The sequence below is a fragment of the Anabrus simplex genome, chromosome X (genome assembly GCF_040414725.1).
Source record: "Anabrus simplex isolate iqAnaSimp1 chromosome X, ASM4041472v1, whole genome shotgun sequence".
NCBI classification, from domain to species: Eukaryota; Metazoa; Arthropoda; class Insecta; order Orthoptera; family Tettigoniidae; genus Anabrus; species Anabrus simplex.
The window spans coordinates 207,349,678-207,359,755 of record NC_090279.1 but is presented as its reverse complement, the minus strand read 5'-3'; the positions used below and the strand labels follow the sequence as shown (position 1 = coordinate 207,359,755).

The window sequence follows — 10,078 nt, the reverse complement described above, 5'->3', positions numbered from 1 at the left end:
TTTTTATGATCATCTTCACAATATTCCTTGTCGATATGGACCGATGACCGCACGGTTTCACACCTTGAAACAATCATGACCAAAACTATCGCCAGTTAACACTATTAAATCTTTCCATGTTCTTCTCCTACTTTCGTTACGGCCATTGTAGGACAGCTTTGTCATGGTTTGGGTTTTCTTCTTCTCCTCCCAGAACCTCTTCATATCTCTCCTCCTCTTCCGTTCTTCACCTAATATTTTCAGTATTCTCTTCTCTTGTCTCCCCTCCCCCCACTGTGCTTCTCTATCCTATTCCCGTATCTTTCTCTGTCATTAAGCTCTGGCATATTGCTTGGTGTATATTTATTTCTCCAGTTCTCTGTCCCTCCCACCTAGATTTCCATCTTAGCCCAGACAACACACATGGTTCACTTCTTTCCTCTCATCCTACCCGTTGTCTCCCTTACCCTCCTTGTCCATCCTGATCACATGTCCAGCAAATCTTGCTCTTTTGAGACTTATTTCTGATTTCCTCACGTTTCGGTACAGTTCGTCCCTTGATATTCGTTAACATCTTTATGGTCCCAATATCTTTCTCAGAATATTTCTTTCTTCTGTCTCCAGTTGTTCTGCCCCACACCTGCCTAGTGTCATCGTCTCGTCTGCGTTCATTACTGCATTCCTCACTGTTGTCTTGCAGTGCCTGAGAAATGCTCGGCGTAGATATGCACTTAGAAATAGAAATCGAAATTCATGAATATTTCTGTTATCATTGCCGGTTTGGTAAAAATATATCAGACATAAAAGATTGGAAATTTAGTTGTATACAGCTTTAGGTATATAACATTTTTGGATAGGACCACTATTTACGTAAATATTTGAAAATTAAATTTTAGTCCTTCCCCTAAACTACCATTTCACTCAGCGTGAATAAAATTATTTATAGCCTAGATTGTAGTGCTTCATTCTCCGGCTTCACAAACTGCTTTTCATTAAATTATCTTTAGCCTTTTTCTCTGATGTGCGTACATACATACAGCATGACGGACACTACCTATAAAAATACATTTCTTTTTAAATTCTTAGCAATGTACGGACAAAACTCCTCTCATATGTTTACTAGTATGTAAGCCTGTCTTGGTCAGTAAAAATTAGTATGTAAAATGTAATTCGAAATTTGAAATGAACAAAAGTTACACTTCCCATGTTACGTACATGCCAGTTGTATAGAATCATTACGGGAATTATGACATATCCTCATGAACCATATTGAGTGTATTTGTAGGTAGGAGATGTACTTTGACGTTTATGGAAATGCGAACTCTTCATTTACTCGATAAGACTATAGTTGTCCCTGTTAAACATTGGAGATTCATCCCAAATCTACATAAAGTTTTGTAACGTTTGTCCCTGTGCTTTGTTGCCTGTGACAGAGAAGGCTAAATTTGTTGCAAATTGCCTATGCTTCGGAATCAATGGTACGTCAAAACTTTCAAATCCATTCCCGGCATTAAACACGTTCATCCTGAAGCTGAGCCCATCAGAATTTCTGCATGAACAATATTTTTGTCTATCTTTACCAGAGTCAAACTCGTCCTGTCAATTACAGTACAGTACAAGTCCGATAGTCCGGCGCGTTCGGGACCGGCCCGGTATAGGTTAAGGCGTACAGCGAAAACAGCTGTAAGACGGCGTTTTGCAGTACCACTCAAAATTAGTGCAGCACCAACTTTTCATTCAACACATTCAGTTTACATACATGTACTGTACAATATTTTAGTGTGGCTTAAAAAAATCTCGAATATCTTTTTGTTTTCGAGATCATTGTCGCTTGGCATAAAAGTTATTTCTGATGATATGTAAATCAATACGTTCAGTTTCATTATAATCAGTATTTCACTCAGCAAAAGTGATGAATTTATTTAGGGACTCTGCGGCTTCTGCCCAGCTGATTCCCTCCTTCTCTTCGGTTTCCTCATCGGAGTCACTCTTTTCAAGATTGTGTATATGTTGAGGGTTTAATACACTTTGGACAATGTCCTCATCGGTTAGATCCTGCTCGGTAGGTTCATTGTAGCGGTTGTAGCTTTACAATAATGTTGCAAAGTTTGGGCTGGGGAGACTTGGGAGAAAGGAGACGAGCTGCTCGACTAAGTGGTATGTTCCGAACTGTCAGTGGAAAGATGGCGTGAAATGACGTCAGTAGACGAATATCTTTGAGTGATATCTTTAAAAGTAGGAAAGATCACAATATGAAGATAAAGCTGGGATATAAGAGGACAAATTGGGGCAAATATTCGTTTGAAGGAAGGGGAGTTAGGGAATGGAATAACTTACCATGGGAGATGTTCAATAAATTTCCAATTTCTATGAAAACAACAGACAGGGAATCTGCCACCTGGGCGACCGTCCTAAATGCAGATCAGTAGTGATTGATTGTTATCCATTTGAATCCACTCCGCGAGTTCCTCTTCAGATACATTATCCAAAGGATTGTTGTTGGTTACACTTCTTACAACATCCAAAATTTCAGACAATGATTCGGGATGTTGTTCCTCCTCAACAGTCTATGTTGTTGACTCAAATGTAAGATCCGCAGTTTGCCGAAGTTTTCCAAACCACCATTGTAAAGTAACGTTTTAACTTGAACCCAGGACAGTGCGACAGCATTGACGGTATCTTGTACATTGTTTTTTTTTTTTTTTTTTTTTTGAAATCCAGTTACATCACACTCAGCGTTTAACAGGCTTCGAACGAAAGAACTCCTATAAAAACATTTAAAGTTCCGGATTACCCCTTGATCCATTGGCTGAATCAGTGACGTAACATTAGGCGGCCGAAGTGTAGCAAACATATTTCCAGAAACTAACTCAGCTATTGGTGGATGTGCTTTACAGTTGTCCAAAAGGAGGATGGCTTTGCTGGTAGACCAAGGTTTTTGAAGCTTTCTTTTACTTGTGGCACAAAATGGTGAAAGAACCAGTCTTTGAATATGGTGGCGGTAATCCACGCAATTGATTGAGCGTCATAATGAACAGGCAAGTTCGTAACATTTTTAAATGCCCGAGGTTTTCTAGATTTACTAATTACAAAAGGAGTTATTCGGTGGCTTCCAGACGCATTAGCACATAGCAAAATTGTCAATCTGTCTTTGATTTTTAAACACGTTAGCCGCCTTTTCACCTCCCGCAGCTAGTGTAGATGTTGGTAAGCACCGCCATAGTAGGCCTGTTTCATGAGCATTGTAAATCTGATCAGCTGTTAGATTATTAACAGCGATTATTTCTTCAAACTCGTCTTTGTATTTTTCTGCTGAATCTTGGTTTGCTGAAAGTGTCTCTCCGGTTACATCAAGTCTTCGAATTCCATGCAGAAACTTAAAAGTTTCTGAGCCAACCATCAGAAAAATTGCATTCACTTTCTGCAACACCTAAGTCTTGTCCAAATGTTTTTGCCTTTTCAATAAACATTGGCCCCGTTTCCGACTTTCCTTCAGAGCATACTGCACTGAACCATTTGTACAATAAGCTATCTAATTGTTCAAATTTTGGTTTTTTAATGTTTGTCTGGAAGAAAATTTTTCAGTTGTTACCGTTTGAGAAGCAAATTTCATTAGTTCATCTTTTTGTTTTTTTATATGGTTGACCAGCTAATATTAAATTCATTCAACAAAATATTTCTATTCTCACCTTTCTGCAGGCGTTTGATGATTTCCAGTTTCTGGTTGATGGTCTGAGTTACGTGCTTACGTTTCTCTCCTGATTTGGAACTTGAAGAAGGTTTCGGTTTCGAGAACATTGTCACTGCTTAAATACCAAGAAAACCTCCACAGAGCACTTTGATATGTATGTTCACTACACTAATAGAGCTCCTAGATCGCAAGAAAAAATACTGTAGGGAAAAGTGCTCGCAATCAAAACCATAAACTGAACCTGTGTGTGGTGACAGCTAACAATACCGATTGAGTCTAATAACAGCAGACGCGTAGTGGACACTTCCGGGTGGTTTCGAACCGCGCCTTGTGCTTCAACTGTAACAAATGTAAAAAATAAAATAAAAAAACATAAACAATCTTGGAATGGTGCCGGACCATCGGGCGTTCCGGACTGTTGGATGCCGGACTAATGGAATTCTACTGTATATGTAGATTTCTTATTTCTTCCGTAAGTCCCGAAACCTTCATTTTTGTTTCAACTCCTTTCAACTTTTCTATAAACTCGAACAATAATACTGAATACTTGTATTTACTTTAAGTATAGTTCAATAACAGACAGCAACCGGTCTACAATGTTGCAGTCCAAACAATATGGCGTCACGCGAGTCAGTTGGCTTCAATTCTGGCTGCACATTGGTGAGGTGTTTTATCGTATCTTATTTTATGCTCGTTCGCTGGCGGGAACTACTCTTGGCTTCAGCCAGTGAATATATCGCGTTAGGTCTCACCATCCCTGTGTTATTCTGCGCTCATTGGCAATCATCTACAGCGGAGATTTAGACACGTAATTTTCTTTAAAAAGTACCAAATATTTGCTTGTGAGAATTTCGTTGTATTTTTCATAATCGTTGTGAGCAACAGATGGAATAGGAATTTTATATACATAAGATACCGGGTCAGTCCACTGTACCTGACTTTTTCTGTTGTTAGGCATCCCGACGAACGTCACTGGTGGTGTGATGGTCGATTCTCCTTTGCCTTACACCAAGCACATCTGCCCTTAACCACTCATTGCACCATCTCCTTTGCAAAAACCCGTATGCGACAGTATTTACACAATGCCTAATAACAGGAAATGTCAGGCGCAGCGGACTCACCCGGTATACATTTTGAAGGATTCTGTTGCATAGTAGCAGGCATATTTTGGAGATTTCTACTGCACATAAATAATGAAACGTTTATTCCTCTGTTTTCAGGTGGTTCACATTTTAGAGATGCACAATGATCACTTCATACTCATCTACGGAGACTCTCATACAGCATTATGAGGAAGACACCCTTCACGTCCTGTACGAGTCCCTCAGGTGTCCGAACACAAGATGCAGGACCTACCTCTACCCCCCAATCTTCATGTGCTCCTCAGGACATTCACTATGCATCGACTGCGCTGAGGACGACTTCTGCTGCTTATGCAAGAAGCCATTCCTCGCCATCCGGAACTCGACGCTGGAAGACATCACCCAGAAACTCTTCCTGCAGTGCAAGAACCATTACGAAGGATGCGATCAGGTCTTCCCAGCACCAAATTTACAGAAGCACGAAGAGGAATGTGAACACAGACTCTATGAGTGTTTTTCTGCTACATGTCCTTGGTTTGGTAGACGATGGGATATAGCTTCACACATAAGCACAGTTCACCCTGAAAATATTTCTAGAACGTCCGAAGTCAATTTCCAAGTAGATTCCTCTCAAATCAAAGAGTACTTGCAAGACTTTAGAATGATATATTTTTATAGCGAGAAATTCCTCGTCAATTTCTTATTTTACAAAGAAGAAGCGGTGTTCTTTGTTGCTGTCCAGTATATTGGTAAAATTAAGAACGCTACCAAATTTAAATACACAGTGAACATGAGCGCGCATTGTAAAGATAATGCCAGGGAGAAGTTTGTTTATCAGAGGGAAACTCATAGCATAGGAAGTGATTTAAAGAACGTATTTCAGACCAAAGGCTGCTTCTACCTCCGTCTGAACAAGGAGACGCATCTCATCGATGATGACTTTGTAGTCAATGTTTCAATTGATGAAATCATGTAAACTGCCACTGTAAAAATATACAAGATTTGTTTTGTATTTTATTTTATTCATATTGAAATTCAACGTATCAAATTACGTACTATACCGAATAAAATAAATAAATAAATAAATAAATAAATAAATAAATAAATAAATAAATAAATAAATAAATAAATAAATAAATAAATAAATAAATAAATAAATAAATAATAATAGAAATAATATTGGCCGTGCGGTTAGAGTCGCGGAGTTGTGAGCTTCCATTCAGTAGGTACTGGGTTTGAACCTCTCTGTCGGCATCCCTGAAGATGGTTTTCCGTAGTTTCCCATTTTTATGCCAGGCTGCACCTTAGTTAAGGCCACGGAAATTCCTTCACACTCCTAGGCCTTTCCTATTTCATCGTCTCCATAAGACCTATCAGTGTCGGTATGACATAAAATAATAATTATTAAAATCACTGCCCTTGAGGCGGTAGAGGTGGGAGCCCTCCCTGAGTTGAAGCGAAAAACCAAAACTACACGGTAACCGGATTAATAAATTAATAAATAAACAATAAAATAAAATAATGATAATAATTCTTTCCCGCAAAATCTCTGCACATGCAAGAAGAGGAAGAATACGAAGATTAAAAATAACTTTTGTTTTGTTTCTTTGCTTACTTGAACTTCTTTCGTGTACAGAAATAAAGAAAGGAAGAAAAAAGGAAAGGAGGTGAACGAAATTTTATTTTCTTGCTAGTGGATTTACGTCGCATCGACAGAGATAGGTTTTATGGCGACGATAGGATAGGAAAGGCCTAGGAGTTGGATGGAACTGGCCGTGGCCTTAATTAAGGTACAGCCCAGCATTTTCCTGGTGTGAAAATGGGAAACCACAGAAAATTATCTTCAGGGCTGCCGACAGTGGGATTCGAACCCACTATTTCCCGGATGAAAGCTCACAGGCGCGCGCTCCTAACCGCACGGCCAGCTCGCCCGGTAGGGGGACGCGAGCAGACTTCGGGAAAAATGAAGAGACATTGAAATATGGATGTAAATAAAAAGAAAGTTATGCATATTATGCAGTCACTCTTAACTTGAAACTTTCTCCTGGACGACGACGACCTATCAGAAAACTGTGTTAAACCACGCAGGCGTATCATCTCATTGACATTTTGATGGTTCGCAATGTCTGAATCCCAGAATTAAGTTCGAAAGTATTTTATCGTTACTTACTCATTTTATATTCAGGCTATAATCTAGCGTCTTATGAAACTTTCAAACAAGCAGAGTATCCAGTCTTACTTTGTCATCATTGTATTATCCTTGATACAGATACAAACGCCGCCTCTGTGGTGTAGTGGTTAGCGTGATTAGCTGCCACCCCCGGAGGTCCGGGTTCGATTCCCGGCTCTGCCACGAAATTTGAAAAGTGGTACGAGGGCTGGAACGGGGTCCATTCAGCCTCGGGAGGTCAACTGAGTAGAGGTGGGTTCGATTCCCACCTCAGCCATCCTGGAAGTGGTTTTCCGTGGTTTCCCACTTCACCTCCAGGCGAATGCCGGGATGGTACCTAACTTCAGGCCACGGCCGCTTCCTTCCCTCATCCTTGCCTATCCCTTCCAATCTTCCCAACCCCCTACAAGGCCCCTGTTCACCATAGCAGGTGAGGCCGCCTGGGCGAGGTACTGGTCATACTCCCCAGTTGTATCCCCAGACCAAGAGTCTGAAGCTCCAGGACACTGCCCTTGAGGCGGTAGAGGTGGGATCCCTCGCTGAGTCCGAGGGAAAAGCCGAACCTGGAGGGTAAACAGATGATGATGATGATGATGATGATGATGACAGATACAAACTCTTAAGTTTCTTGTGAAGTGTTATATTTTATTTAAAGATCTCGTCCTATTTCTTTCTTAATCTGTTTATTGTCCAGGGTTGGCTTTTCCCTCGGACTTAGCGAGGGATCCCACCTCTACCGCCTCAAGTGCAGTGTCCTGGAGCTTCAGACATCCCCCAGGCGGCCTCACCTGCTATACTGAACAGGGACCTTGGTGGGGGATGGGAAGATTGGAAGGGATAGACAAGGAAGAGGAAAGGAAGAGGAAAGGAAGCGGCCGTGGCCTTAAGTTAGGTACCATCCCGGCATTTGCCTGGAGGAGAAGTGGGAAACCACGGAAAACCACTTCCAGGATGGCTGAGGTGGGAATCGAACCCACCTCTACTCAATTGGACTCCCGAGGCTGAGTGGACCCCGTTCCAGCCCTCGTACCACTTTTCAAATTTCGTGGCAGAGCCGAGAATCGAACCCGGGCCTCCGGGGGGTGGCAGCTAATCACACTAACCACTACACCACAGAGGCGGACAAAAAAAAATGGAACGCTTCACGATTTTGCGTGTCATCCTTGCGCAGGGGCCATGCTAATCTTCTCTGTATCGTTCCAATTTTAGTATATGTGCCGCCGAAGCGAGTACTCGTCCTATTTACGAGGTTTATTTAGAATAACGGTTTATAATGAATTACAACTGCATAAATAATTAGCCAGTTACTCATATTTTTTAATACTTATCATTAGGGAGTTTTTGTCGTGGGTTTCATTGAACATTTTTCATTGAATGAGGGGTATAATTTCTCAATAGTTTGAGAATCTCTGGTGCAAGAGAAGGCTCTAAAACGAAGAAAGTTTCCATTAAATTGGTTTATCCGTGTTCTTCAGTATTTCATGCACATTCTCTCATTAATTAACCAGAATATTTGGAACCTTGAGTTCCAGGGAAAAGTGACACAGGTCATTCACCAATCTTCTTCTTTTTCTTCTTTTCCTACAGCTTTTCCCACACCTGTGGGGTTGCGGTTGCGAACTGCGGCGCACATGTGGATTTGGCCCTGTTTTACGGCCGGATGCCCTTCCTGACACCAACCCTATATGGAGGGATGTAATCACTATTACGTGTTTCTGTGGCGATTGGTAGTGTAGTGTGTTGTGTGAATATGAAGAGGAGAGTGTTGAGACGGACACAAACACCCAGTCCCCGAGCCAGAAGAATGAATCAGAAGTGATTAAAATCCCCGACCCAGCCGGGAATCGAACCCGGGACCCTCTGAACCGAAGGCCAGTACGCTGACCATTCAGCCAACGAGTCGGACACAGGTCATTCACCAATGATGGCTGATATAATTTTAGTTAATCACTTTACAGCCTTCTAAACCATAACAATAAATACTCATATCATAATTCCCCATGGTAGGTAAGGGTTATTCTGCCCGAAGGCAGGTCCGAACCTCCGCAGATGTGTTCCTGAGCCGGAGTTTACGTGCGGTAGGGTGACCAGTTCCTTTCCGCTCCTCCATTCCCTTATCCCCCACCAACAGCGCGTGGCAACCCACCCAACTCCTGACCACGCTCAATGTTGCTTAACTTCGGAGATCTAACGGGATCCGGTGTTTCAACACGGCTACGGCCGTTGGCATTCCCCATGAATACATTCATTATGACAGCAAGGTACGAACTAAGCCAATTGAAACAGAAAAATCAATCTGGATTTAGCCACATATGAACTTAATGTTACTCTTTTCTGGAACTCTCGCGTTGTACTTAACGTCTCTTGAAATATTCCTTTGAACATCTTCTCTCTTCAGTGTCTGTGTAAGCACAACATGATCTAGATTGTGCATTATTGGAACCACCAAACAGAAGACTGGGTCATGTTTGGTTTCTAGTATAAACAGACAGATAACAGTGTTCTATTATCATGTGGAGAAAGTCAAAGTCTCCGTAGCAACACGGGACCGAAAACAAACAGTTACTATATGGGAAAATACCCTATCATATCAAGATAAACCATGCGCATTGGTGGGATGTGTGTAGTAATTGCCAGCTGTGGACTAGAAAATGCGAATAATCAATTTCCATAACTAATCTATATAAATACAATTGTAATTTTGAATATGCATTTGGATTCTTTGACGAGGAATATTAATAATAATACTTTTATTGCAGCCAAATTCCCGCCAATACAGAGGAGGTATACAGTAAAATTGCGCATTTGCTCCTTATTTTGCATACTTTTAAACTGATTTTGTTGCTTTGCTGCAGAGTTCTAAGTGGTAGCGTACACACGTATATTCATAATAGGTAAAGAAGAACCATGCACCTACTAGCAATCGTGTTCAATCTATAATTTCCGTAGTTTTTAAGATATCGAACTGAACGAGGAGTCGTTTGAAAAAAATATGAACTTATTGCCAAAGAAATCCAAGGGCCACGAAGGGTGTGAAAATTAAGGACTCCCTAGGCCTCCAAACCTAACACTGGCCGGGCCGGAAAAGAACAAGAGTTGACCAATGGATGTCGGACAGGGTAGATGAAAGTGAGGACTTAGGCACAAGTAAGTGGA

General features: G+C 41.2%; 1 non-coding gene across 1 annotated transcript; it reads right to left on the bottom strand.

The window, feature by feature from the left end:
* Positions 1-8,048: 8,048 nt before the first annotated feature.
* LOC136886910 (U6 spliceosomal RNA) lies at positions 8,049-8,155 on the bottom strand. The gene has a single exon (XR_010861874.2). It is a non-coding gene; the product is annotated as a U6 spliceosomal RNA (small nuclear RNA).
* Between the last annotated feature and the right edge of the window lie 1,923 nt (positions 8,156-10,078).